The sequence below is a fragment of the Cupressus sempervirens genome, chromosome 9 (assembly GCF_028749045.1).
Source record: "Cupressus sempervirens isolate cs-2001-9-10 chromosome 9, ASM2874904v1, whole genome shotgun sequence".
In the NCBI taxonomy this organism is placed as follows: Eukaryota; Viridiplantae; Streptophyta; class Pinopsida; order Cupressales; family Cupressaceae; genus Cupressus; species Cupressus sempervirens.
In genome coordinates this window covers 37,498,323-37,524,993 of record NC_143126.1, presented here as the reverse complement: position 1 = coordinate 37,524,993, position 26,671 = coordinate 37,498,323, and the positions used below count along the sequence as shown (strand labels likewise).

The following is a 26,671-nucleotide window of genomic DNA, read 5'->3' as shown; positions in this document are numbered from 1 at the left end:
TATGAAATGGTTTCTCTTCCAATAGCAACAACCAACAACAGAATGAAGAAGAAGAAAAACCAAATAGATGTGGATCAAACATAGAACAACAAAAGGGAGATAAAAATTAGAAACTATTTATACATCTATTTATATGAATATTTACTCAAACTATTAGCAACAGCTATACATAATTGCAGGCAAACATAAACAACCCTAACCCTATTCTATAGATTTTTCTCCTCGTAAAACCATCCAGACTTCAATTGGAAATTTGGTTTTCTTATCCACTTTTCCATAACAAAATACCACTAATATTACTACCACTAGCCGAGTGGCTTTCATGGAGCATACATCAAGGAACATGCTATACCCATTTACTTAACTGACTGACATAATTAAAAACAAATTAGAAATCTTCGGATAGTCTAGCTGTCATTAATTAACATTTTCCAATAATCATATGAGTTCATACACGCTAAAATGGATCAAAGCCCAATAAAAAATTAGAAGAATATTTTTTTCTTACCTATGCAGTAGCAGTAGAAACAATTTTGTTGAACTGGCTCTTTAAGATTCCATTCGATAGAATCCTTCTTTGTTTTTTTGTAGGCGAGATCATTGTCAATCTTCAGAACCTTTAAAAATCACATACTATAGTTTGATTCTTAAGTTAAAAGTGTTAAATAGTTCTATTATTATAGTTTGATTCTTAAGTTAAAAGTATTAAATAGTTCAAGTAGAGTGATTTTTCCCAAGATTAATTTTTCCTTTAGTATGTGAGATTTAAGGATGAGTGTCAATTTTGAATACCAACACTTAGAGACCATGATGCAATAACTGGTGTGCTACAATTCCTAATCTTACCTAAATTTGAACCTCATTTACCAGGCTATTTGAAAGCAAATGAAACTTTTTCAATAGACCAGGGTTCTCCTTAAGTTAGCTTGTTTCATTCATATGACCAACATTGTATTAGTGAAGGAATCATTATTTTTTTGGTTGGGCAACAACACATTCAAAAAATAAAAATTATTTTTTATATTTTTCTCATCTCTATCCAGCTACAACCTCTTAGCAATCCAACCATTCACATAATTTTATTGGCAGTGCGTGCTTAGATTATCTAGTCTGATATGTTCAAATATCGATCTGAATGGCCATGGTTAGTTTGTTATTCTTCCTCTATTTTGATTGGTAACATAAAATTATTTGAGAAAGAAATATACGCTATGATGATAGTATAATTTTGAAACCTTGTTGGCTGGTTGGACAAATAATCTACAGCTGATAGAGTACAACCTAGCTTTCCAGTGGCGCCTTTCTTTGAACTGCACAAAAAAATTAGAAACATACATATATATATATATACTAAACATATATAAAAAATAAATACAAAGCATATTTTTTAAGGCATATGTTTATTACAAATGTTTTTTTTATAACATACATCAGTTAGCAACTGGACAAGTTTGTAACAGTAAGATAGAATTAAAAGCATTTTTGAATCAAATTCAAAAAATACACTCTTAAATCTAATGTTTCCATAGCAGCTCCCACAAGGGATCCACCTCCTCAGGCATCATATATTCACTTTGTTGTCATGTGGAATCTAATACAGGACCAAAAGGGGTTACAGGCTTGTCATTTGTAAAACACATATTAACGAGCTCTGCTTGTGTGGCTGCCAGCTGAGATTCCAACTCAACAATTCATTTCTGCAGTTGATGGATTTCTCTTGTACACCCATAAAGAAGTTCCTTCACCCTGGCAGTTGCTTCATATACCAAGCTATTTACAGCATCTACTCTCTGCTCAGGTTTAACATCCTACAACAATAATTCATTAATACCATGGAGATCATTATCCTCATACCACAAAGAGATCATTATTCTAATAAATCCAATTTAAAATGCTTTGATGTCATTCTCATATTTTGATGGTTAAATTATTGTAGAAAATAGATTAAATATTGAACAACTATACTACATAAAAATAATGAATATTATTATTCCATTGGTTCTATTCTATAATATGTTAATATGGTTCTGGTAATAAAGTGGCCAAATGATTGTAAAAAATAAAACAAATATTAAAAACTATCAATATCAATATTCTACTGATTTAAAAGGAAAACATTAGAGTCTTTCAAATAATTGGACAACTCTATAAGAATGCCAACCTGTAAGATAGTCTATGATATGCTTCATTATATATCAAAAACTATATGATTGCCATTGTATAATTATCCTTTATTTACAATCAGAAATTGAGAATGAAATAAGAGATAATTAATTTATCTACAAAAAAATACTAAAACAAATTTAATTTTCTGAGTGACAAGTCCTTATCATCATTGTAAATATTTTGAATTAATTGTTATTCTTTCAATCAATTGACTTTTAAAGGCTTTGGAAAAATAGTGTTTTCTAAATAGAAATTAATGATATTTTTGCTACTAAATAAGAAACTGTAGTCAAAATAATTTGTGTTAATAATTATAGAGATAAAAACATACAAAGTTTGAGCATGAGTAAAAGACAATTATCCAAAAATCAAAAAGAAAATGAAAACTATGGAAGATGATTACAAACTTCTATCAATATGTTTAACCTACCATCAACTATATATCACCAAATAAGAGATGGATTGTTTACCAGCTATCAAAAACACCTAGCTAATTCAAATAAATAGTAGGAAATCTACATCCAAATTGAAACCTAATTCTTAAAATACAAAGGTAAAATTTTTAACACACCATCAAAATACTATTAGGAGACCAATATGATTTAACCAACTAGTTTGATTCTTTATGTCAAAATATTTAGAACAACATAGACTTTTTAAATCATTTACTTTTGTTGATATTGACTATAAGATTTAATGCTCACGAAAAACCAAAAAAATAAAAAAATAAATTCATGTCCTGATGATCTAAGATATTAGAATTCAAAAATAACACAATTGCATCAGCAAAAGAATTGTAAATCCTAAACAATTGATAGGATTAAGATTTTGCAATTTCGAGAAGTAGTCAGTGCACTAAAAGTACCCTGTTTAAATTTTCTCAATTGGACAAGTTAACAATAATGTGCACAAAAAATGAGAAAAAAGGTTAAGAATCTGATCATGCAGCCAAACATGAAGGAATAACAAAAGAAAGAAAGATGAAGCTGACAGAGAATATATTGATTGAAGTTAAGTGGGCCTTCAATGAAATTTGTATAAAAGCTCTCCACATTGATACCCTAAACTCTATTTTACACAAATATAATAAACCTCGAATCAATAATAAAAAAATCAAATATAATAAAGCTCAGAGGCATATTAAATTTAATAAAGGTAACGAAAGCGATTTCATCTAAAGTATGGAAAAACTAGAACTTACTTTAAGAAATTTGAGGACATGGCTGATTCCATGTATCTGATGAATGACCATTGCCCTTGGAAGATCACCCGAAGGAAAATAAGGAGCCAACAAACATTCATCTGAGCATTTCTTTTGTTGATATCGACAAGCTGCATAGGCTGAAGGTGCCATGCTTTTCTTTTTTCTTTCTTTTGCAATGCTCGCAAAATTCCTTCTATTAGTTTTGTTAGCTTGGACAGCTATTTTCCCATATGATATTATTTAGTATCTAATTGTTTTTGCTGACAAATTGGTTAGAGAAAGGAAAATTATTGATTAAATAAATGACTTCTTTTAGAAGCAACTAGAAACAAATTTTGTTAGGGTTGGTAAGTTGTTTTATATCTCCATCGTCAATTGTAAATCAATCTCGGCCGTTGGTTTACCAACAAGAGTAGTATAAAAGGGGGTCTAAGGGGCATTTGGAGAACATGAAGTTTGGAGAAACGTTTGCATTGCTAGCAAACAGTCTTGTAGTATTAGCAAGGGTGCAGTGTTAGCGCGGGAATAGCAGTGGAGAATATCAGCAGGATAAATTAGGAGGTTGTTGGAATTCTACCAGTGAGAGGCAAGGAATTTTGTATCTCTTGATTTGTTGAAGTGTAATATAATTTCTCATCTATAGAACTGGTTTTCCTTTAGGGGTTTTTCCTGGGACAATTTGTCCAAAAATTTTGTGTTCATTGTGTTGCGCATTTCTTTCTGTATTTTAGAAGTGAAGTTGCAGTTGTGTTATTTTTTGATATTAGCTGGGAATTTATTTTCAACAGTTTAATAATCGTTTATGATAGGAGATTAATAATCAGTGATTGCAATAGTTAAATTTTTCACATGGTATCAGAGCATTGTTAAGGGTAGAAGAGTTTTGCCCTAGGAAAGAAATTTTGATCTCTTTAGATTTATTATTGCTTTAAACCCTCGAGATAGCTTCAGCTAGTTTGAGAGATCAGGGTAGATTGGATGGTGCCTCAAATTTTGGTGTCTGGAAGGCCAAAATTTCCTTATTGTTGGAAGAGAATGGTATCAAGGATTATGCTACCAGTTTTGTACTTGTACCAATGGATGCAACACAACTTGCAGCATATAGGAAGGATGATGCCAAGGCGAGGAGGACAATCCTTGATGGTGTCAAGGATCATATTGTTCCACATATCTTGGAGCTAGATACAACAAAGAAGATGTGAGATGCCATTCTAAATCTACACCAGAATGCTACCACCAACAGGAAGTTGATTCTTTGAGAAAAGCTAAAGAATACTTGAATGAATCAGGGAGAAGACATCACAAGTTACCTCATGAGGCTCAGACTTGTCAAGGATGAGTTAGCAGCTATTGGAGATAGCCCTAGTGATGACGAGCTAGTGAGAATAGCCCTAAATGGGTTTACTAAACAATGGAGTGTCTTTGTTCAAGTTGTCAGTGGACGAGATTCTTTACCGAGTTGGGATCGACTATGGACTGATTTCACTCAGGAGAAGTTTAGACTAAGTCTTGTCAATGGGGCCAACAAGAGTCAAAAAAATGAGGTGGAACAAGAGAACGTTGCCCTAGCGGGTAAAGGGAATGTAAAGAAGGGATCTAACAAAGGATCAAATTCACAAAGTGAAAAGAAGAAGCAGGACCTTTCTAAGGTCAAGTGCTTTGGATGTCATGAGTTTGGCCACTATGTCAATGATTGCCCAGAGAGGAAGAAGGGTAAGAAGCAGGTGGCAGCTTCAGCAAGTGCAAAAGAACTCTACAGTAGAATAGAAGATGAGTTTGCACTAATAGCTTGTATGATTAGCTCAATCTCACAGTGTGTTTGGTATATAGATAGTGGAGCATCATTTCATATGACAGGAGTTAGAGAGTACTTCTCCAGTTACAAGGAGGAGGACACCAACATCCAAATTTCTATGGGAAACTTGTCCAAACTCAACCCTGTTGGGAAAGGGACTGTTCAATTTTAGAGGGAGAATGGAAAGATAATTCCACTTCATGATGTGTTATATGTGCCAAGCTTAGGTATGAATTTGATTTCTATATTTGTTCTTCAGGATAGGGGGTATAATGTACTCTTTAGAGGGACAAATGTGTTGATTAAGCACAAGGAATTGAAATCACCCATAACTATTGGAGTTAGGAGTGGTCACCTTTATAGATTGCAGTTTGATACTCCTAAGGCACTTATGAGCAATAGTAATCCTAGATATCTTAGAGGGCTATTGCATAGGAGGATGGGCCATATTCATGATGGAGCACTTAGATTGCTTCGTGAGATAGTGACAGGTATTCCGGAGGTGAGCACAGAGCATGACGATGCATGTAAGGGATGTGTGTTGGGGAAGTTTGTGAAAGCATCTTTTCCAAGGAGTGACACCAGATCTAAGGGTGTTCTTGATCTAGTACATTCAGATGTTTGTGGACTGATGTCAATGAAATCTCTTAGAGGATACGAGTACTATGTTACTTTTATTGATGATTTCTCTAGAAAGACCTGGATATACTTCTTGAAGACTAAGAATGAGGTTTTCAGTTGATTCCAAGAGTTCAAGGGTCTTGTGGAGAATTCGACAAGAAAGAAGATAAAGGTTCTTTGGTTAGACAATGGAGGCGAGTACAAAGTAAATATCTTCCAGGAGTTCTACACCGGACAAGGAATCAAAAGAGAATGGACTGTTCCTTACAATCCACAGCAGAATGGAGTTACTAAGAGGAAGAACCGTTCTATATCGGAGGTAGCAAGAGCTATTTTACATGACCAAGACATGCCCCGTTACTTATGGGCAGAGGCGTGTAATACTACAGTCTACATTCAGAATAGAGTTCCACACAAGGTGCTAGGGAAGATGACACCAGAGGAGGCTTTCATAGGGAAGAAGCCAGATGTTAGTCACTTCAGGATATTCAAGAGTTTGGCATATTGCCATATTCCTAGAGATACACGTACAAAGTTAGATCAGACTGCAGAGAGGGGGTACTTTGTTGGGTACAGTGAGACCTCAAAGGCATACAAGATTTTCATTTCGGGGTCTAAAAGAATTATTGTCAAACAGGATGTCAAGTTCATGGAGGACAAGGAATTCAAGAGATCTAGAGATTTGTTAGCAGATGATCAGAGTGAGCAGCCAACAGAAGCTCCAAGACCAAGTCAAGAGCAACAAAGCTCAAGTACAGTTACCAGTACGAGAGTAGACTCAGTTAGTGAAGATTCAAAGAGTATGGAGCAATAGCTGCAACAGAAAATGCATCTAGAAGACTTAGTGGTTGACATTTCATCCTCTATAGTTGGCAGCAGGAACCATGTGGTTCCAGATACATAAAGGGATACTCAGGAGTTTGTGGGAGCTCCTAAGAAGAGTACCAAATAGCGAAGACAACCAGCCAAGTTCAATGACTTTGTGGCATTAGTTAGTCAGTTGGTAGATAGTGAGCCTTCTAGCTATCAGGAAGCTGCAGAACATTAGGTATGGCGAGATGCTATGGTTGAGGAATATTCTTCAATAATGCAGAATGATGTGTGGGAGGTAGTACCTAGACCAACAGATAGGGTTTTCATTGGATCACACTGGATCTATAAGATAAAACATGGTGTAGATGGTAGCATCGAGAAATACAAGGCGAGGTTCTTGGAAAAGGGGTTCTCTCAGAAGGAGGGAATAGACTATGAGGAGATATTTTCTCCAGTTGCCAGGTATACTTCTATACGAGCTGTAATCTCACTTGTAGCACAGATGGGATGGAAAATCTATCAAATGGATGTCAAGACAATATTCCTTAATGGTGAGTTGAAGGTGGAGGTATACATAGAACAACCAAAAGGCTTTGTAGCACATAGAAAAGATACCCACGTGTGTAGATTGAAAAAAGCATTGTACGGACTCAAGCAGGATCCTAGAGCGTGGTATGAGCGCATTAATACATACTTGTAGAAAATGGGCTTTGTGAAGAGTGAAGTAGATGCTAACCTCTACTACTTGATGGTTGGGGGTGAGATTCTCATTCTTGTTCTTTATGTGGATGACCTATTTCTTACAGGTTCACTAGGGCTCATAGTGGATTGCAAGAGTAACCTTGTAGAAGAGTTCAAGATGAAGGATTTAGGAATCATGCACTACTTTCTAGGCATGGAAGTGTGGCAGATAGATGGGGAGATTTTTCTTGGTCAAGGGAAATATTGCATTGAAATCTTGAAGAAATTTGGGATGGAGGATTGCGAAGCCATGTCTACACCCATGATCATGAATTGGAGGAAGGTAGATACATTGAAGGAGAAAGATGTAGATCCCACTTTATATAGACAGTTGATTGGTTTGCTTATGTATTTGGTCAACACTAGGCCAGATATAGCATTTTCAGTAAACTCTCTTAGTCAGTTCATGGTTGAACCAAAGAGAATGCATTGGATAGCGGCTAAGCATGTGCTATGTTACTTGCATGGTACAGTCGAGTATGGGATCAGATATGTTTGAGGTGAAGGTATCAAGTTGATAGGCTTTACTGACGTAGATTGGGCAGGAAGTACAATAGACAAAAGGAGCACTTCAGGGTGTTGTTTCAGTTTGGGATCAGGAGTTGTATCTTGGTTCAGCAGGAAGCAAAAGTCTGTGGCTCTAAGTTCAGCAGAAGTAGAATACAAAGCAGCTAGCATGGCGACATGTGAAGCTATATGGCTTCGAAAGTTGTTAGTAGCCTTGTTTGGTTAGAAGATGGAGACTACTATGATACATTGTGACAATCAGAGTTGCATAAAGTTGTCTGAGAATCCAATGTTTCATGATAGGTCTAAACATATAGATATCAAATATCACTTCATCAGAGATTGTGTACAAAGGGGAGTTGTTCAGCTACAATACATACCTACAGAGGATTAGGTAGTAGACATTCTGACTAAGGCATTGGGGAAGGAAAAATTTATCTTCTTCAGAGATAAGTTAGGTGTCCTGCAGAACAGCTTCCTCACTAAGAGGGAGTTTTAGTTTTGTTAGCTTGGACAGCTATTTGTCCATATGCTATTATTTAGTATCTAATTGTTTTTGCTAACAAATTGGTTAGAGTAAGGACAATTATTTATTAAATAATTGACTTCTTTTAGAAGCAACTAGAAACCAATTTTTTTAGGATTGGTAAGTTATTTTTATATCTCCACCGTCGATTGTAAATCAATCTCAGCCGTTGTTTTACCAATGAGAGTAGTATAAAAGGGGGTCTAGGGGGCATTTGGAGAACATGAAGTTTGGAGAAATATTTGTAGTGTTAGCAAACAGTCTTGAAATGTTAGCAAGGGTGCAGTGTTAGTGCAAGAATAACAGTGGAGAATATCAACGGGATAAATTAGGAGGTTGTCAGAATTTTGCCAGTGAGAGGCAAGGAATTTTTTATCTCTTGATTTGCTGAAGTTTAATATAATTTCTCATCTGTAGAACTAGTTTTCCCTTAGGGGTTTCTCCAGGGACAATTTGTCTCAAAATATTGTGTTCATTGTGTTGTGCACTTCTTTCCATATTTTATAAGTGAAGTTGTAGTTGTGTTATTTTTCGATAATAGCTAGGAATTTATTTTCAGCAGTTTAATAATCGTTTATGATAGGAGATTAATAATCAGTGACTGCAATAGTTAAATTTTTCACACTTTCTTTTTCTTTTATAATCATACACAACTGAAAGGAGCCAGGTGAAATGCGTTTATTGATTGGTTTCTTCCTTCTTATTTTCGAATTGACTTGGAAAAACTGGGTTGGCAGCGATTTCACATTGCTAGTCAACATAATCAAGATTTTAGTGTCGACACGCATTAGTTGTTTTTGATGCATCAAATCTCAATTTAATAAGGCCGCGTATGCACTTGTGAATATTTTATTGGAGATGAAAAATTTAAAGCATTTAAGTAAAACTAGAGTTCCCAACTCTTTCATGGCTACTTCGTTTCACTCAGCTACAAAATATAGCTATTAGATTTTTAGGATCTTTTGATGGCTTCACTCTTTTGACTGAACTCCAAATAAAATAATGTTAGAGTCCACACCCATCAAGTCTCAATTAAACCCCCCAGTTGTGAAGATTTTATTGGAGTTGGAAAATTTAAAACTTTTTAGTAACGCTAAAATTCTGAACTCTTTTATGGTTTTCTTTTTAGTAACACGAAAATATGGCTTTAGGCAATCTTGCATCACCCAAAAGGATATGTGTTGTTTTTTCTTTTTTTTCGAGTGACATGTCTTATAGTTTCATATGGTGAACCCTTGTTTGTATTTTTTTGATTTCATTAGCTTGGCTTCATATTTTGGACATATCACAGATCATTATCCCAAGTGTGCAGAATTCAAGGTTATAACTAGCAGAAGTTATGAGTTATCTTCTTGGGCAGTTATTTCCTATGTTATCCAGTCACCTAATTAAAATGTGGACTGATACCTAATGCCACGTAATGTTATCTCATGTATCATGTATTTAATCAATAATTATTTAATGGCCAGTCCTATATTGTAACCCACATTTCCTACTATTGGAGATTATGAACTCATAGCTCACCAGTGTGTTCCGATGGCTATATATGTAGTGCCCTTGAGGTTTAGGAGTATCATCATGGAGATAAATACTTCAAGGAAGCTCGAGAGTAGAAATTTTTGGTTTGTAATCAAGAATGTACTTAGCCTTGATTGGGAAGGCCTTACAAACCAACATGTTGCTTATCATTTTGTATGTGAGTTTTCTTATCAATAAATATGAAATGTTTAATATGAAGATATATTGTTAACAAGTGTGTGATTTATAATTTCATCATGCTATATTCTACTGTGTTGTATTTGTTGGGGGTTTTTTCATCTCCTTTGGAGGTAAACCTAACTATCCCATCAAATGGTATCATAGCTAAAGCTTTTTGATCTCATTGGATTTTATTAGAGATGAAGGTTGTACATATGGTTGGATCTTATCAGATCTAAAGGTTGTTGATTTGGTTGAATCTCATCAAAGCTGAAGTTTGTTTGATCTGGTTGATCTTGTGAGATGAAAGTGGACCTTGTTGGTGACTTAGAAGAGGGTAGTTGGAGATGACCATTGCTGATTTTTTCATGGTTAAGTTTTGAGAGCTTGTGAATACTTGACATCCTTGGTTGTAAGGTGGAATATTAAAAATATGGTTCATAATTATAGAGGATTTAATTGAATTCTTTTTGGAATCCTATTATAGACCTATTTATCCTTGTTGGTGGACAAATTACCAAAGTTTTAGGAAATACATATTATTGTAAGTCAGTATACTACCTATAAGAATAAGTCTGAGAGTTTGGTAGGTGTATTTGAAGAATTCAAGGCTAGGATGAGGAATGCGATTTGAAATTACTTGAATTGTTTGAGAAGGAATCCTTAAACTGAAGAAGAATATGTTAAATCTATTGAAGATCTTAAAGTACCTAAAGTGAAGATCCCTACTTGGAAGAAGAAAGATTGTTGAAGGACATGGCACAAGTTGGTAAGATTAGTAGAATGAAAGTTTCAAATTATCCAGGTTCTTTAGATTTTGAGGATTTATAGATTGCATTAATAAACTTGAAGACTACTTTGAGCTTAAAAATGTTATAGATCCATAAAGAGTTAGGTCAGCACCAACTATGTTGAAAGGTCATGTTGCCTTATGGTGGAAAGAATTATAGAAGGATAGAGAAAATAATGGTGAACCTAAGATTAGTATATGAAAATTCATGGTTTTTAGATTTTAAATCCAAATTCAAACATAACCACCAACATTAAATTATGAATGAAGTGCGATAAATGCATCACGTAGAAGTTGTATTGACCGTGATGGTCAAATGTTAGACAAGGGTAGATGCAAAAAAAACTAATGAAAAAGAGAAAAGTGCTTGGGAATAACTGGTCCAAAAGGGGTTACAAGCTTTACATTTGTAAAACACATATTAACAACCTCTACTTGTGTGGCTGCCAGCTGAGATTCAACAATTCTCTTCTGCAATTGATGGATTTCTCTTGTACACCCATAAAAAAGTTCATTCACCCTGCAATAATAATTCATTAATACCATGGAGATAAGATAAGATAAGATAATTTTATTAATATATATCAAAGATGGTCCCCAATCTGAAAGGGTGAGCATCAAGCTTAGCCAGAATGATGCTATGTGGTGTGAACCAATGACATCTAATAATGCACCAAAGGAAAAGAGTTTGGACTCTCTCAAGAAGGGCCCAGTCAGACTCTAAGAGGGAGGGGCCCAAAATAGTAGATCCACAGAGGACAGTCAGCTTGACCAGTGAGTCAAGAAGAGACATCTTAGTCATGGTATCTTGGAAGTGGTGTCAAAAGAACTATCACTAAAGAATAACAAGAGAGTTAAGCCCCTTGATGACTCTGGGTTGCATGGCTAGTCTCAAGCTAAATCGAGGTCCACAAAACTTAACCCCCAAGTAAGTATATGAAGATGTAATCTTGATCCTAGTACCCAGGAAGTAAAAATGGAGATGGGATGTCTTCAACTAGTTGAAGACCATAACTTGAGCCTTGCCTACATTTACAACTAGCTCACAAAATTCTCAGAAAGAGGCCGAGCCATCAAGGAGCTATTTAAGACCATTAGGAGAAGATGCTAGGAGAATCACGCCATTAAAAAATAGGAGTATAGAGATCAATACCTAATGTAAATAACAACCATCGTCAAGGAGTGATCAATCGCAAAGAAAAGCCTCAAGCTTGTGGATGTAAATGCCAAAGAGAGTGGGGGAGAGAGGACAACCCTATTTTGCCTCGATAGTGCTCTAGATAGGATCAAAGAAGCACTATGGAGTCCTAAATCTACCCTCAATGCACTTGTATAACATCATAATAGTTTTAATAAGAATCTTTGAGATCCTAATGTCCCTAAGACACTAAAAGAGAGCCACTTGAGGAAAAAAGTCCAAAGCTTTATAGAAGTCAAATAAACAATAATAAAAATTTTTTCGAGTGGTGGTGAGCTTCCACAATAATGGCCTGTAAAGTCAAAATGTGATTAGTGGTCTAAAAATACGAATGAAACCCAGCCTAACCTTTAGCCCAACAATGTCTCTGATTGAGTTCACTAGACAAGATACTATTTAGCATAGTCGCATAGAATTTGGCAAAGGTATGCCCAACCATGATGGTCCTACAGTTTTCAGGGTCAGAGGCTAGACCAGATTTATGAATCATGTAGATAAATTGGCATGACCAAGAGTCAAGGAAGCCAACACAAACCACTTGATTAAACAGTAATGTAAGAAAGGGACCCAAAATAGAGATAACCAGCTTGAAAAATTCAGGTTGAAATCCTTCCTCATCTAGAGGTTTGCTACTATTCATAACTCTAACTACCTCACTAATGTGGGAAAAGGAGAATAGGTGACAATGGGTGGGGTGGAGAATGATATGGAGAGGGGGCTGGCCAAGAATATCATAGAGTGTGGAGGTGTGGGAGGCAAGGGAGTGAAGGTCCAGAGTAGAGGGGTGGGGGGTAGTGAGGAAACATGATGTGCCAAAAGAGCTTTAGGGATTGGAAGAACATGGAACAAAGAGATTTGCACTACAGTAAAGTGAACTTCCATTTCTTATGGTGAAGAAAGTGGCAATAGTCAAGCCTCAACAGAGAGGAAGAGGACAAAGAAGTAGTGGGTGTAGCAGAGAAAAGCATGCGATGAAAGGATTTATAATCCTTGTCGAACTGTTGGTTCATGGGGCAACACATGCAAGTGCAGAAAGGAGTGAGCAAGGAGGTTCAATGTGGAATGGAGAGAAGGTCAGACTCCCACAAGGTGGACACAAGTGAGTGGAACATCGAGGTGACATCCTCAGAATCCTGGGGGAGAATTCTTTTGAGGTGATGGATAAAGAGCTTTGTGTCACCATCAAAGAAGAAAAAATAAGTGCAAGCATGGGGGGAGGGAAGAGGGGGGCAAGAATAAGTAGATAAGAAAGGAGGAGAAGTTGTTAGGGCTGCATGAAGGGTGATACTAAGGGCATGATCAGCCAGAGGAAGGAGAGAGATTGTAAAGTAGAAAATGGGAGGGATGAAGGATGCAGTAGAGAGAGAACATAGTCAACAACACTAGCACCACCACCATGTAGCAAACATGACAAGAGTTTGGATCCAAGGAAGCAAGAGAGTCCATTCAATATCACTAAATTAGAAGACTCACAAAGTTGTAAGAAATTATGACCATAACTAGTGAAGGGCCCCTAACAATCCTCAGAGAGATGAAGCAATCGTACACATGGGATCAAACCTATGATCTTTGAGAGGAGGCTATAGGTCTGTAGTCTATGCATTAAAGTCTCCCAAAATAATGATGTCCCCCATTATAGAGAATCTAGTAATGTGCTCAAGAAGGTCCATAAAGTGGTCCCCACCCCCAATGTTGTTTACTACATAGAAAAATTTAGATGCTAGTGGAAAGTAACACACAACAATATAGATATCTCTATAGAGCAAGTTTCCTCAATCAATGAAAATCGATATGAATCTAACATAGTTGTTAGAGTGAACCAAGGATTTTATCATTATCCTTATACCATAAATAAACCTTATTCTAACAATTCCAATTTAAAATTTAAAATGTTTTGATGTCATTCTCATGTTTTGATGGTCAAATTATTGTAGAAAATAGATTAAATATTTGAACAACTATACTACATAAAAATAATGAATATTATTATTCCATTGCTGTTATTCTAAATTATGTTAATATATTTCTTGTAATACTATGGCCAAATAACTGTAAAAAATAAAATAAATATTTAAAACTATTAAATATTCTATTAATTTAAAAAGAAAACATTATAGTCTTTCTCTAAAAGCATGCCAAGCTATAAGAGTGTCTATGATATGCCTCATTATATATGGAAAACTATATTATTGCCTTTGTATTATGCTTTATTTACAATAAAAAATTCAATATGAAATGAGAGCTAACAAATTAATCTACATAAAAACACTAAAACCAATTTAATTTTTGAGTGACAAGTCCTTTATGATCATTGTAAATATTTTGAATTGTTTATTATTCTTTCAATCAGTTGACTTTTAAAGGCTTTGACAATATAGTATTTTATGAATTGAAATTAATGATATTTTTGCTACTAAATAAGAAACTATAGTAAAAACTTTGTACTAATAATTATAGAGATCAAAATGTACAAAGTTTGAGCATGAGGAGAATACAATTTTCTAAAAACCAAAAGGAGAATAAAAATAGTAGAAGATGCTTACAAACTTCTATCAATATGTCTAACTTACCATCAACTATAAATCATGAAAAAGTAGATGGATTGTTTACCACCTATCGAAAGCTCCTACCTAGTTCAAACAAATAGTACCAAATCTACATCCAAATTGAAACCTAATTCTCAAAATACAAAGGTAAAGTTCTTAACACATTATCTTGTTCATTCATAATGTATAAATCATTAATATCAAATATTAAATTACTTCAAATTAAAGAAAGGTTTTTTTTTAACCTAAAAAGCTACCACAGATCTAAGGAAGAAGAAGACCTCAAAGTCTAGAAAAGGAACCAGCTTCAAATCTCACAAGAGTCACTTCAATGTGTCCTAAAGAGCCTTGAACACTCCATCTCAACTTGAAAGTTTCCAGAAATGCCCTAAGCACTCCATCTAGCTCTTATACTTCAATGCTGCTCGGGGGATCTTTATTTCAGAGATTCAATAGGAAACTTTCTATATTAGGCAATCTATCCTCTTCTCTTCTTTAGACAACAACTTCATAGAGTGATAATCTAAATGTAGTGGTGTTGTTGTCATCAAGATTCATATCTTATTAGATTTTTATTGTTGACTATTAGGAGACCAATTTGAATTCACTAACTGATTTCTTTAAGTCAAAATATTTTAGAACAACATAGATTTTTTTACTTTTTACTTTTGTTGATATTGACTATAAGATTTAATGTTCATCTGATTTTTAAAAAAATTCATAAGATAGATCATTTAATCATCTAAAATGTTAGAATTAAAAAATAACACAAATGTATCAACAAAAGAAGTGATAGGATTAGGATCCTACAATTTCAAACAAGCACTAAGCACCCTACAAGGACCTTTTAAATTTTTTCTCAATTTGATAACTCAACAATAATTTGCACAAAAAGAGAGAAAAAGGTTAAGACTATGATCATGCAGCCAAACACGAAGTGAAACACTATATCTAGCCATTGACAAAGAAATGAATAACAAGAGAAAGAACCACAACCCATAAAAGGGACAATGAGGGTCAAGAACACCCAAGTGGTTAAGCTGAGGGCCTAAGGGAAAACCCTAGAAGAGGACACACCAAGAAAAGTGTGTAGTATTTGGCTCTATGATGGTATCCAAATACTATTAAACCTATACCTCTAATTTTGTTGCAAGGATTGGAGGTTCTAGTGCTAATTGAGAGACTTGACCATGGGAAAATGAGGCACCAACCAAATGTATCCCATCTTGGGATTTTAATTAACAAGAGGAGCACATAGGTGCCACCTCCATTCTTTGAACTAAGCCTTGATAGGCTGGATAACAAGCTTGTGAAGTATATGAGGGGGGGGGATGATAAAAAGAAGTAAATAAAAAATTTGATGATCTAGACAAGGCAATGAAATTGAACCTACATATTCTCCCAACTTCTAAGACTTAAAGTAACTCTAGAATAGAGATTATTTAGAGTGTTGATGTTGTATTTGAAATAGCACAAGGTATTAGCACTCTAAATCTTGGCCAATGGTACCCCTTGAATGACAAGCAAGGGTGACCACTAAATATTAGGATGATTCATGGAGAGATCATCTCTGAATCCATTTCCTACCCAATGGAGCTAAGGTTTGGTAGCCTCCTAAGTTATCAAGATGATTTTGATAAAAAAGAGCCCTTGATTTGCACCACTTCTAGAGTGATGAGAAGTGTTTGAAAGAAAAATCTCTTCTACACTAATCTATTGACTAGAAATCTAGAAGAGATACAATGCCTGAGAAGAATTTTATAGGCCTCATGTCTAGAAAGGGTATAGATGATCTATTTAACACACAAGGTTATACCCTATTTTTGAGTGAAAATGTGGCAAAGACCTCCCAAATCCTTGGGCAAGAAAAAATACTCCCAAGTGACTCTGTGGAAGCCATAATGCTCAAAATATGAATCCTAGGGAAATATGTCATAAGATTTTCAATTTTAAGATAATAGGCCTTAGAAGGAGCCTAATGGGAGGAGTAGTACACATGGGTGACACCAAAAGCCTTAGAAAATATTTGAAATTTACCATTTAATGGAAGATGTTTAGTGAGCTAGTAGTCCAAGTTTTTAGAAATCTTGGCGAGCACAACATTCCAAAGGTAAACTACTAAGGCTTGGAAAACAAAAGCGGTGCTCAAAAAATAGAAAATCTAACCATGCTAGAACCACTTCTACTAGTAGTGAAAAAGCCATGGAAGAGTGGGGAGAAAAGACTACCTATAAAACAAAATTTTTATGTCATTGAATAGAAGATCCAGAAGCCAAGAAAATTTTCCCTAGGCAATGAAGGGAATCAGAGACATTCTTCTCATCCTCAATTAGAGTGTGGAAGGAATCATCAACAAAGTTCCCATTGACCAATTAAGAAGGAGATTCAAGTAGGGAAATACCTTTGACTCAGCCAAAGGAGATTGCATTTGTAAGCACATACCCAAATCCTTCAACAGTTAGAACATACAAGGTAGGGGCCCAAAAACATCCCTGGCAGATGGGTCTGAGGAGCCTAAAGGTCTCGGATTGTTTTCCATTAATCGTGATGCAAGAAGAAGAATCCAAACATAACATCTCTATAGATTAAGGCTCATAACATAGCAAGAATGGAGGACCATTCTATTGTTGGAAATATGAGGCAGGAAAGGTTATTGAGAGGGGAAGGTTGAATCTAGAACCAATAAAATTGAATCTTATTTCACCAACTAATCCTTCATATAATATTTTGATATAATTACATGCATGAAAGAATGATAGCAAATAAATATTCAAAGCAATTTGAAACATGATATGGTGATCTAGAAACCTTCCAAATAGAAAGTAAAGGCGGGGTGGGGATGATACCCACAAGGTTTAGTGCTATAGTATAAAGTTGACCTGTTAAGGCTTACAATTGATCACTTTTAATGATCTATCCTGTTAGGAGTAATAAGGACTATGAGGTCCAAATTTTCAAAGGTTTTACAAAACATACAATGAACTTGTATGTAGTCAATAAAGAGATTTATCAAAGATTGTTAAGTCTACCCTATTAAATAATTTGAATGATGTACCTATTAGGATGAATTTGTGGCTGATCTCTGATTTGCAACTTTGATTTTTTGGTTGAGATTCCTTAAATTGTAATGATCACCTTGTTATGATAGATAATACTTTGCTATCCCTTATACTACTTGTAGCCTTCTTCAATTTGAAATTATTCTTATCATATGCTTACACACCTTATTTGGATATGATAAAATGAATTACATATATCACAATAAAAATCACAACTTACTAGAGTCTGCTACAATACAAGTTTCACCAAAATCCGTAAAGTCAGCTCAACTGCTATAACTTAGGTTCTAAAGACAAACTCAATGATTTTCTAATACACATCAACCATTGCCAACACTCAAAATCATCTAAGACTTGGTTGACGAGAGGCTTAGTTGATATTGATCACTTCCATGTAGCTTGAACATGGCCAACACTATGTGATTCAGTGAATACTGCAAAACTTGGCATTTACTGAATCACTTGGTTGACACTCCATGGTTCAGTAGACAATTGAGAACATGGTTAACACTTTGGAACTCAATTAATACTATGGAACTCAGTTAATACTAGAGTTTCCATCACTTTCACTAAAAAACTCGGTAAACATTGCTACACTTAGCATAAATTGTACATAGGTTCTAAAGCTCAGTAGGAATTAAGAAGCTTGGTAGCAACTATATATTGATTACGTGTGAATCACTAATAGAAAAATTGACCTTAATGTCAACAATCTCCCCTTTTGGAATTAGTGAAAAAAACACTTATCATCCAAAAATTGAATGCTCAAAATTACAAGCCAAAACATTCTTTTATCTCAATTTTGTTGTTCACAATTGGATAACATACACTATTTTTCAAAATTTTCAAAATTACTTTTGTAAAGGATGTTTTCTACTTATCTGTTCAATACAATACTATTCTCCCATACATATACTTGGAGTACTGCTCCTCCATACATGTATTCTTTACATATCTTTACATATACTTCTCCCTCTTTATACATATATACATTCATCTATACTTCTCCCCCTTTTTGACATAAATGTCAAAGGTGTATATTATATGTTAATACCAAAATGTGACAACAATTCAGAATGTACCTTCAAGATCAATGTCATCATCTTGTCCCAATTTTCTTGTAACACATTGCTTGCATGTAATGCAATCTGCACTTCTATTGATAACTCCATCATGTGATCATCTATGGAGGAGCTATTGTCATGGATGAGTGTCTTAGCATGTGAAATGTGTGTCTATAATGCATCCATGTTTGGAAGAATCATGCCTTGGATTTTTGCAAGTGTGGCCCTGATCTTGGGTAAATATACAGAATTGTGTCACCTTTCATGCTGACTAATCATAATTACTAAATTTGGATATTTCTATTTAATTTTTTTTTTCAAACATATGATTTAGATAAATTCATTCTAGCTAAGTTAGATATGGTCTCATACTATTCCAATTGGAAATGTCTATTAAATGCACGTTTATACTACTTTATATCTAATTACTAAAGAAAAATAATTATTTTAGAAAACTAATGTTTCAATACTTGTTACTATTTTTATGATACTTTATTCATAACATATATACACCATTTTATAGAGCTCAAAGTCAAGAATATTCTCATATAGAGTTTATATAGTGTTTTAATTAGATATAATATATTGTAATTCAAAAATTCTACAAGTATGTATTTTAAAAATTGAGAAGATGTCAATATTGATAAAGAAAAAATATTAAATTATATAAAAATAATTTAAAAATAATACGACATTCCCTAGGAGAGAATCCTCTTCTATGATGTATAATTTTTCTTTTGGTTACAATAGATTTGTTTTGAAAAATGCGGTGGAGATGAAAACTATCGATTTGAGGTGAGTTGAAATTTGAATCATTATAAGAGATAAAACATAGGTCTAAAGCCAATTTTTGTTTTTGATTTTTCTAGAAAAATATGTTTGTTAATATTAGATTAGTTTTGGCAAATGGCTATCTATACACTTGAGTCATTTATAAGTTATGTACTTAGCTCATGCGAAACAAGTAATGCATGCTAAGCATAACATGTCAAATAGTGCATGCGGAGTCACTCAAGTTTCGAGCAATAGTATGTGCCAAGTGAGTCAAGTTTTGAGTAACTAGTAAGTGCCAAGTCACTCAAGTATAGAGCAGATAGTATGTTCTAAGTTATTTAGATGTCGAGTGATCAATCAATACTGATTCATTCAGAGGTCGAGTTACAACATTGACATTATAGTTGATGTCGAGCATCATGGCTGCTGAGTTATATAGTTTTTACATAGTTATTTTGTAATGGCACAAAGTTCTATGTAAATCATTTTTAAGCTGACTTAAGGATTGTTTTACAAGCTTAGATGATAAGAACAAATCTTTATTGTGAATCTCTATATAGTACATGCATCCAATTAGAAAAAGGGAAGAGTTAAGTAGCCGAATGGATGAATTATAATTGTTGATTCATACCTAACCCTAAGTCACCTAGGTCTTCTTAGGAGGATAAACCTTAAACTTTTTATATGTGTGGAAGGATAAAATAGAGAAGGTTTACATGCAAAAAAAAATCTTTCATGGTGACTAAGGAGTTGTGAATTGAGATACATTACTGAATTAGTTAGAAGAGAATGGAGGAAAGGAATTTGAAAACAATAGAGATACATCTAATCAGAATGGATCCAATACACATCAGAAAAGAGGTGACATGTCATCAACATAGTAATAACTGAAGGATCATTGTTGAGACATTCTAATAGGTGAATTAGTTAAGTCTCTTAACAAAAATTAGTCTTAATAGATTGTTGTAAATCCTTTAATAGAGTGCTTACTTCATTGTAAGTGAAAGTCCTTTACCTAGACACACTTTTAGCAAGGTGTTGAAATCCTTTAATAGGGTAAGACCTAGTAGGCTTTGTATGCCTTTAGCAGGGAAAACCTTTCATAGGCCAGATCATATTTCATGATCAAAACATTGTAACCTTCATTGGATAGACTTTATTACAACAATATTGGAGATTTGTGGGTGTCATCCCCACCCTAGTTTTACCTTCTCCTTGGAGGGTTTCTAGGTAACCAAATATCTTGTGTCATATGTGTGATTGATTTTTTTTACTTTCATCTTGTAGATGTATATGATTAATTTGGTATTCCAATTTATATACATAAATTATGAGATGAATGTGTGGTGGATATTTTTACTTTCCTATTATATTTCCAATAATTGGTATCAGATCTAGAGTTCTCTGAAAGAAAATCCTTACTGCTTTGAGGAAAGATCTTGGAGATGGAAGTCTACAAGTTGGAAAAGACTATTGAGAACTAGAAGACTGATATACAACTTTCCCTACATCAGATGAATGAACCAAGAGATGAGTTAAAGAAATCAATGAAAAGAAGGAAGAAAATAGCTATTGAAGAGAATGACACACAATATCAAGAGATTGACAATACTAATTGTTTGCAGATGGAAACAAAAGTGAATTTGATGCAGTAGTTGTAGATCTAATTGAAAAGAATGGAACTCTGACTGAAGAAGTAAAAAATCTTAATAGGGAACAAGAAGTCCAATCAATATTGTTATATGAAATCACTAAATAGAAAAAGAAATTTGAAGAGGATAGAGTCATGATTGAAGATGACAAAAGGGTTTTGACCAATAGACTGGAAGAGAAAATATCAAAGGTAAATAGGATTGCTAACATGTAATTGGAAAAATTGAGTCAAATGATGATTGCAAATCATGAGTTGAATACAAAGGATATTGAGATCTCAACACTAAATTTGGAGAATGAACAACTAAGAAATGATCTGAAAAGAGAAAAATAATTTTCTGAAAGTTTCAAGAAACCTAGTGAAGATATCAAGTACTTTGAGCAATTTATGAGATTTCCTAGATCCAAAAATGTTACTTCTAGATTGAGTTACACTAATATGAAAGAAGGAGAATCATCCAAAAGTGGTGAATAAAGAAGCAACAAAGGTAAGAACTCTAAACCTACTTGTCATAATTGTGGTAACATAGGTCATACTACTAATGTTTGTAGGAGCAAGATTACAAATTAGAATCCTAAGTAGAAGTTCATGGTCCACTACCACAAATGCAACAAACCAAGACATCGTATGCATGAATGAAAAACCATGACCATAAGCACATAAAGATTTGAAGGATACTGCTATAATTGTTAGAATTATCGACATAGAGAATATGAGTGCAAATTCAAGGCAAAATGGTTATCAAACATGCAGACAAATGTAAAGCACAATGAAAACTCTTATAATTGGGATTATAATACTAGGTATACTTGTCACTATTGTCAAGAGTATGGAAATGTTGGTGAAAATTGCATAAGAACACATTTCAAAAGTGATTAGAAAATATGGTTGAGTTAAACCACATGTTTTAATTGGTTGAAGGCTAGTCACATAGGCAGGTATTTCCCAACAAGGTCAAAGGCACACTGCAATGAGTTTAGAAAAGAAAAAGGAAATGTAGATATAGAGAATATCAAAGATGATATGGACAAGGAATGGAAGATAAAGGAAGATTGTAGCACATAAAGCTTAGATGAGGTCACTTCACGCAATAGGTCAGGTGATCACGCACTTCTAATTAAGAAATCAAGAGGTATGTTGGTAATGATATTTGAAAGGCATATTGTACATCATTTCCAAGGATTTAGTTATGAAAAGGTTATGTATGCATGAAGTAAGATGCAAAGTGTTGATTATAACCTAGAAGAAATCTGTAAGTAATGATAATTTTCATGTTACTTCAGAGCATGAAAAGTTTCACTTTAGCTACCAAGTAAAATGTTAGTTGATGCCAAGCTATCATTAGGTGATAGTGTTAGCCAATCTCATAGTGGTTGTTGAGTGCAAAGGGAACTTCATGGAAGTTGAGCTTATAGTTGTGTAAGAAGATAACATTAATTACAAGGTTTTACGATCTATATGATAGATTCCTACTCATTTGACATCTTTCAAATTTGAAGAGAAGCACAAAGATAGAAAGGTTATTTGAAGAGATCATTCCAAGAATTTGCAAATAGTAAGGAAGTTATTGAGAAGAATACAAGGGTTGTGTGGAACAAATGAGAAATGACAATTGATAATATCTCAGATCCCCTAAATGCTTTTTTAGTGAGGATTATAACACATAAGTTTTACTAATCTAGTAGGCTACATAGTGTACAATGTATTCCTATTAACATGGGCTATAAAATAGTTAAGAATAATCATACTTGTGACCTTGTGAAGTTGTAGATACAACAATTGATAGAAAATTTGGGAGCAATAAGGAAGACCAAGAGTGCACAATGTAAATTTGGATCAATTCTTGTATGTATGTTCTTTCGTGTAAAAAATACATTCCCTACTTTTGGGAAAGTTGCATGGAAAAAAAGTAGATCTATTGTAGTGCAAATAGGTGAATTTATTGAGGACCTTGGATAGAATTTTGATGTAGTAATGACTAGCTACTTTGAAGATTTTGAGAAGTCAATGAAGAAAAGACTAAGGATACTAGTTTCAATAGTTGAAAAACATTTCAATGATGTTTTCTTTCTAGTTGACACTGATTTTACATATGTTCAAGATGCAGTTCCAAGGGTAAGGTGGTTAGGGCCACTAGCCTATGAAATAAATGTGGATGAAGCCTCTACAATAATCACAACGTTACTTGTAGAAGATGTTGATGTTAAGGTACCTTTGGGAACTATGATGTGGAAAATCTAAGATCAAAATGGATTTAAAGAGTACCTTAGTCATGAGGAAGAAGCATAAGATTATCAAGAAGCTTAAGGAGAAATTTAGTGATGGAGCAGATGATGATGAAGAATATAATGAAGAAGAAGAAGATATTCCTATCTAAGCACCACTGGCCTTAACTCAAGGTCAAGGTGAAGACCAAGTAGAAGAGGTGGAAATTGAAGAAGGTGCTAAGGGAGAAGAAGTCAGTGAGGCACCTGAGACAAAGAAGAGGAAAGAAAAAACTGTATTAGTTAGCAAACCAAGAAAGGTTGTAAAAGATAAGTCTGCAGTTCAAGCTACTAAAACTAGTATGAGAGCTACTACCAAGAAGGCCCAAGAAGTAGATAAGCCAAAAGGAAAGAGGGCTAGATCAACTACTAGAGAAGAAGTGTCTAAGAAGAGACCAAGGAGAAAGTATATAGCTCTAACTGAATTTGATGGAGAGAGGATAGAGTCTGATGATAATAGCTAGTTTTAAGTGGTAAATCACAATTCCTCCTTTAACGTAGACAATATGTGTGAGAATATAAGGAACAATGTTGATTTATCTTATCCCACATATATTGAGTTTGGTAAACTTGGAAAATTTAAGATGAACCAAGTACAGAAGTTGATATATGTCATGATGGCAACATTCAAGCAGACTCAAATTGAGATTGCCAACTCATTACCAAAAGATCTATATGACAGATTTGAACAAAAATGGCAATATAGTCTCACAATAGAAAGACAAATTAGAGAGACTACACTTGCCCAAGTGATGCTAGAATTGGATAGGGTAATAATGACAAAGGGAATAAAGAAGTATACATGGAAATTTGTACCAAAATACAGAGCATTTAGCATACTACAAAATGATATTAAGGATGTTGTATAGAGGATGACTCATATTTAGAAATCATTATATGGTTTGAAAATACCCAATGCAATAGAGCAGACACCTATTGAGGTAGGTGAGGACAAAGATGAAAAAAAAAAAGTAATTGAGGTTACTACAGTTGACATTGAGATTGTTACACACAAGGAAGGCACTGAGACACATGAAGATACATAGGCTATAACTGAGGATGAGCAATAAATAGAATATAATGTATAAGATACACCAATACTAAGTGCTAGTCCTCAACATGAGATGAATACATATACTAATATTGTAAAGATTAAGGATGTTTCTCATACTTTAACTTATAATATCAACCCCCTTAGAGAGGAAGCCTTGAAAATGATACTAGTAGAATCCACTACCCAAGTCAGACTTTGTGAAAATACTATACTAGTAAGTGTTGATGAGATTGAGAAGGTAGACACAACATCTATAGGGGAGAATGTTTAGACACAAGAGACATCTACAACCCCTCCTCAATTCACCTTGATACAACCTACATTACCCCTTGTAATGTATCAAAGGAAAGAGCCATCCATGATCCATATCAACAAATAGGTACACACTATGTTAGTACCAGAACTTGCTACAAAAGCACAAAGTAAAATAGAAGTTCCAATAGGATAGTTAGATATTATTGCACCTAAAACACAAGCACAAGGTGAAACTAAGAAAGTAGAGCCAATCAAGGATATGACTGAAGAGTTATATTTGACTACAATGCCTGAGGAGCAACTAGCAATACAAACACTAGTGACTTTTCTAGGAACTACTAATCCTCCTAGTCAAGCTCTTTATAGGCTGAGTATAGAAGCTATACCACTACAATAATCAAGGTCAAGTCCAATAACATTAAAGGTAGATAAAATTACATCATTTTTTCATGTGAACTTGGATGAAGTGATTGATTTTCTCAAGTTTGATTTTGCAACCATCACTATTGAACAAATGAGCATACTACGAGATGCTCCTCCAGAGAACAAAAACCCAGAACTATTTAGAAAATAGTATAGGTTGAAAAAAGCCTTGTTAGATATCAAGGAATTTTTTCCTGATGCATTTAGCCTACCAGCACTAGAGGTAAACAAGTTGATCATAGAGTAGTTAACTAGCTTAGTTGTGTAGGTAAATGATGTAGACCTATATTCAAATGTGAAATTACATGAATGGTATGAAATGAAGTTTTAGAATAAGGTTAATGAAAAGATATCAAGTGCTATTGCACTATCATAGGTTGAGTTAGTAACCAAAATTGACCATGTGAAGAAGGTACTAGAAATCATTTTCTCTTTGTGCACCAAATTGTGCAATCCAACACTCTTCACATAAGAAATCAGGAGCCACATATTGAATTTTCAGAGTCATATGCAATCATCTAGTATAACTCTAGCAAAGTCTCCAACCCAGAGTGAGAAACATTTCCAAAATCTCCTAAACTCCCAGAGTTAGTTAGCAATGCTACATACAGATGATGAAAACATTAAGGCTAAAATGATCAACATCTAGTCTATACTAACTCCACATATGAATATATTACACAACGAACTAGCCTTTTTTGAAACACTCATAAAGAAATATCTGTATGTTTCTACTCATAAAGGCTTAGTCCACCTCGCTACTAAGCTGGCCATCCAAATCAAATCATTGGAGGTCGCTTGTGATAACTGTGATGTTGCTTTGAAAATTATGATTGAGGTCCATAAAATTTTTTTGGACAAACACACTATAAGTGTATAACTCTTTGACATATGTGTCAAAAAGGGAGAGAAATAAGTATGGAGGAGATGTTAGAGGAGAAAATATTTTTGGGTGAGATGCTATTTTTTTTAAGGACAAAAGAACAGAGTACACCAATCAACTTATGCACATCTACTCAGAAAGAGGAATAATTTTGGTTACTTAAGATACAAAACAACACAATCAACTTAGGAGGAGTTATTGAATTTTGAAGTATGATTCATGAGTCATATTTTTGCAAAATTTTGAAGTTTTTTGAAATTTTGAATATAAGTCAAATAGAGATATTGAATAATTTGATTTATTCTTGTAAGTGAAGATCATTCATGCATGACAAAGTGTTTTTTGTCACTCATGGCAAAGGGGGAGATTGTTAATCTCAAATTTTTTTTAACAAATGTGTTTCTATACACTTTAGTCATTTATAAGTTAGGTACTTACTTCATGTCAAACAAGTAATGCATGTTGAGCATAACATGTCACATAGTACACATTGAGTCAATCAAGTACTGAGAAACAATGTATTCTGATTGAGTCAACTGTTGAGTAACCAGTAAGTATCAAGTCACTCAAGTGCCAAGAAGATAGTATGTGCCAAGTTTTTTGGATGCTGAGTGATCAATGGATGTTGAGTAATTT

General features: G+C 34.2%; 1 pseudogene; it reads right to left on the bottom strand.

Annotated features, from left to right (window-relative positions):
• Nucleotides 1-1,404: 1,404 nt before the first annotated feature.
• On the bottom strand, nt 1,405-3,520 carry LOC149537488 (LOB domain-containing protein 1-like; annotated as a pseudogene).
• Nucleotides 3,521-26,671: the final 23,151 nt, after the last annotated feature.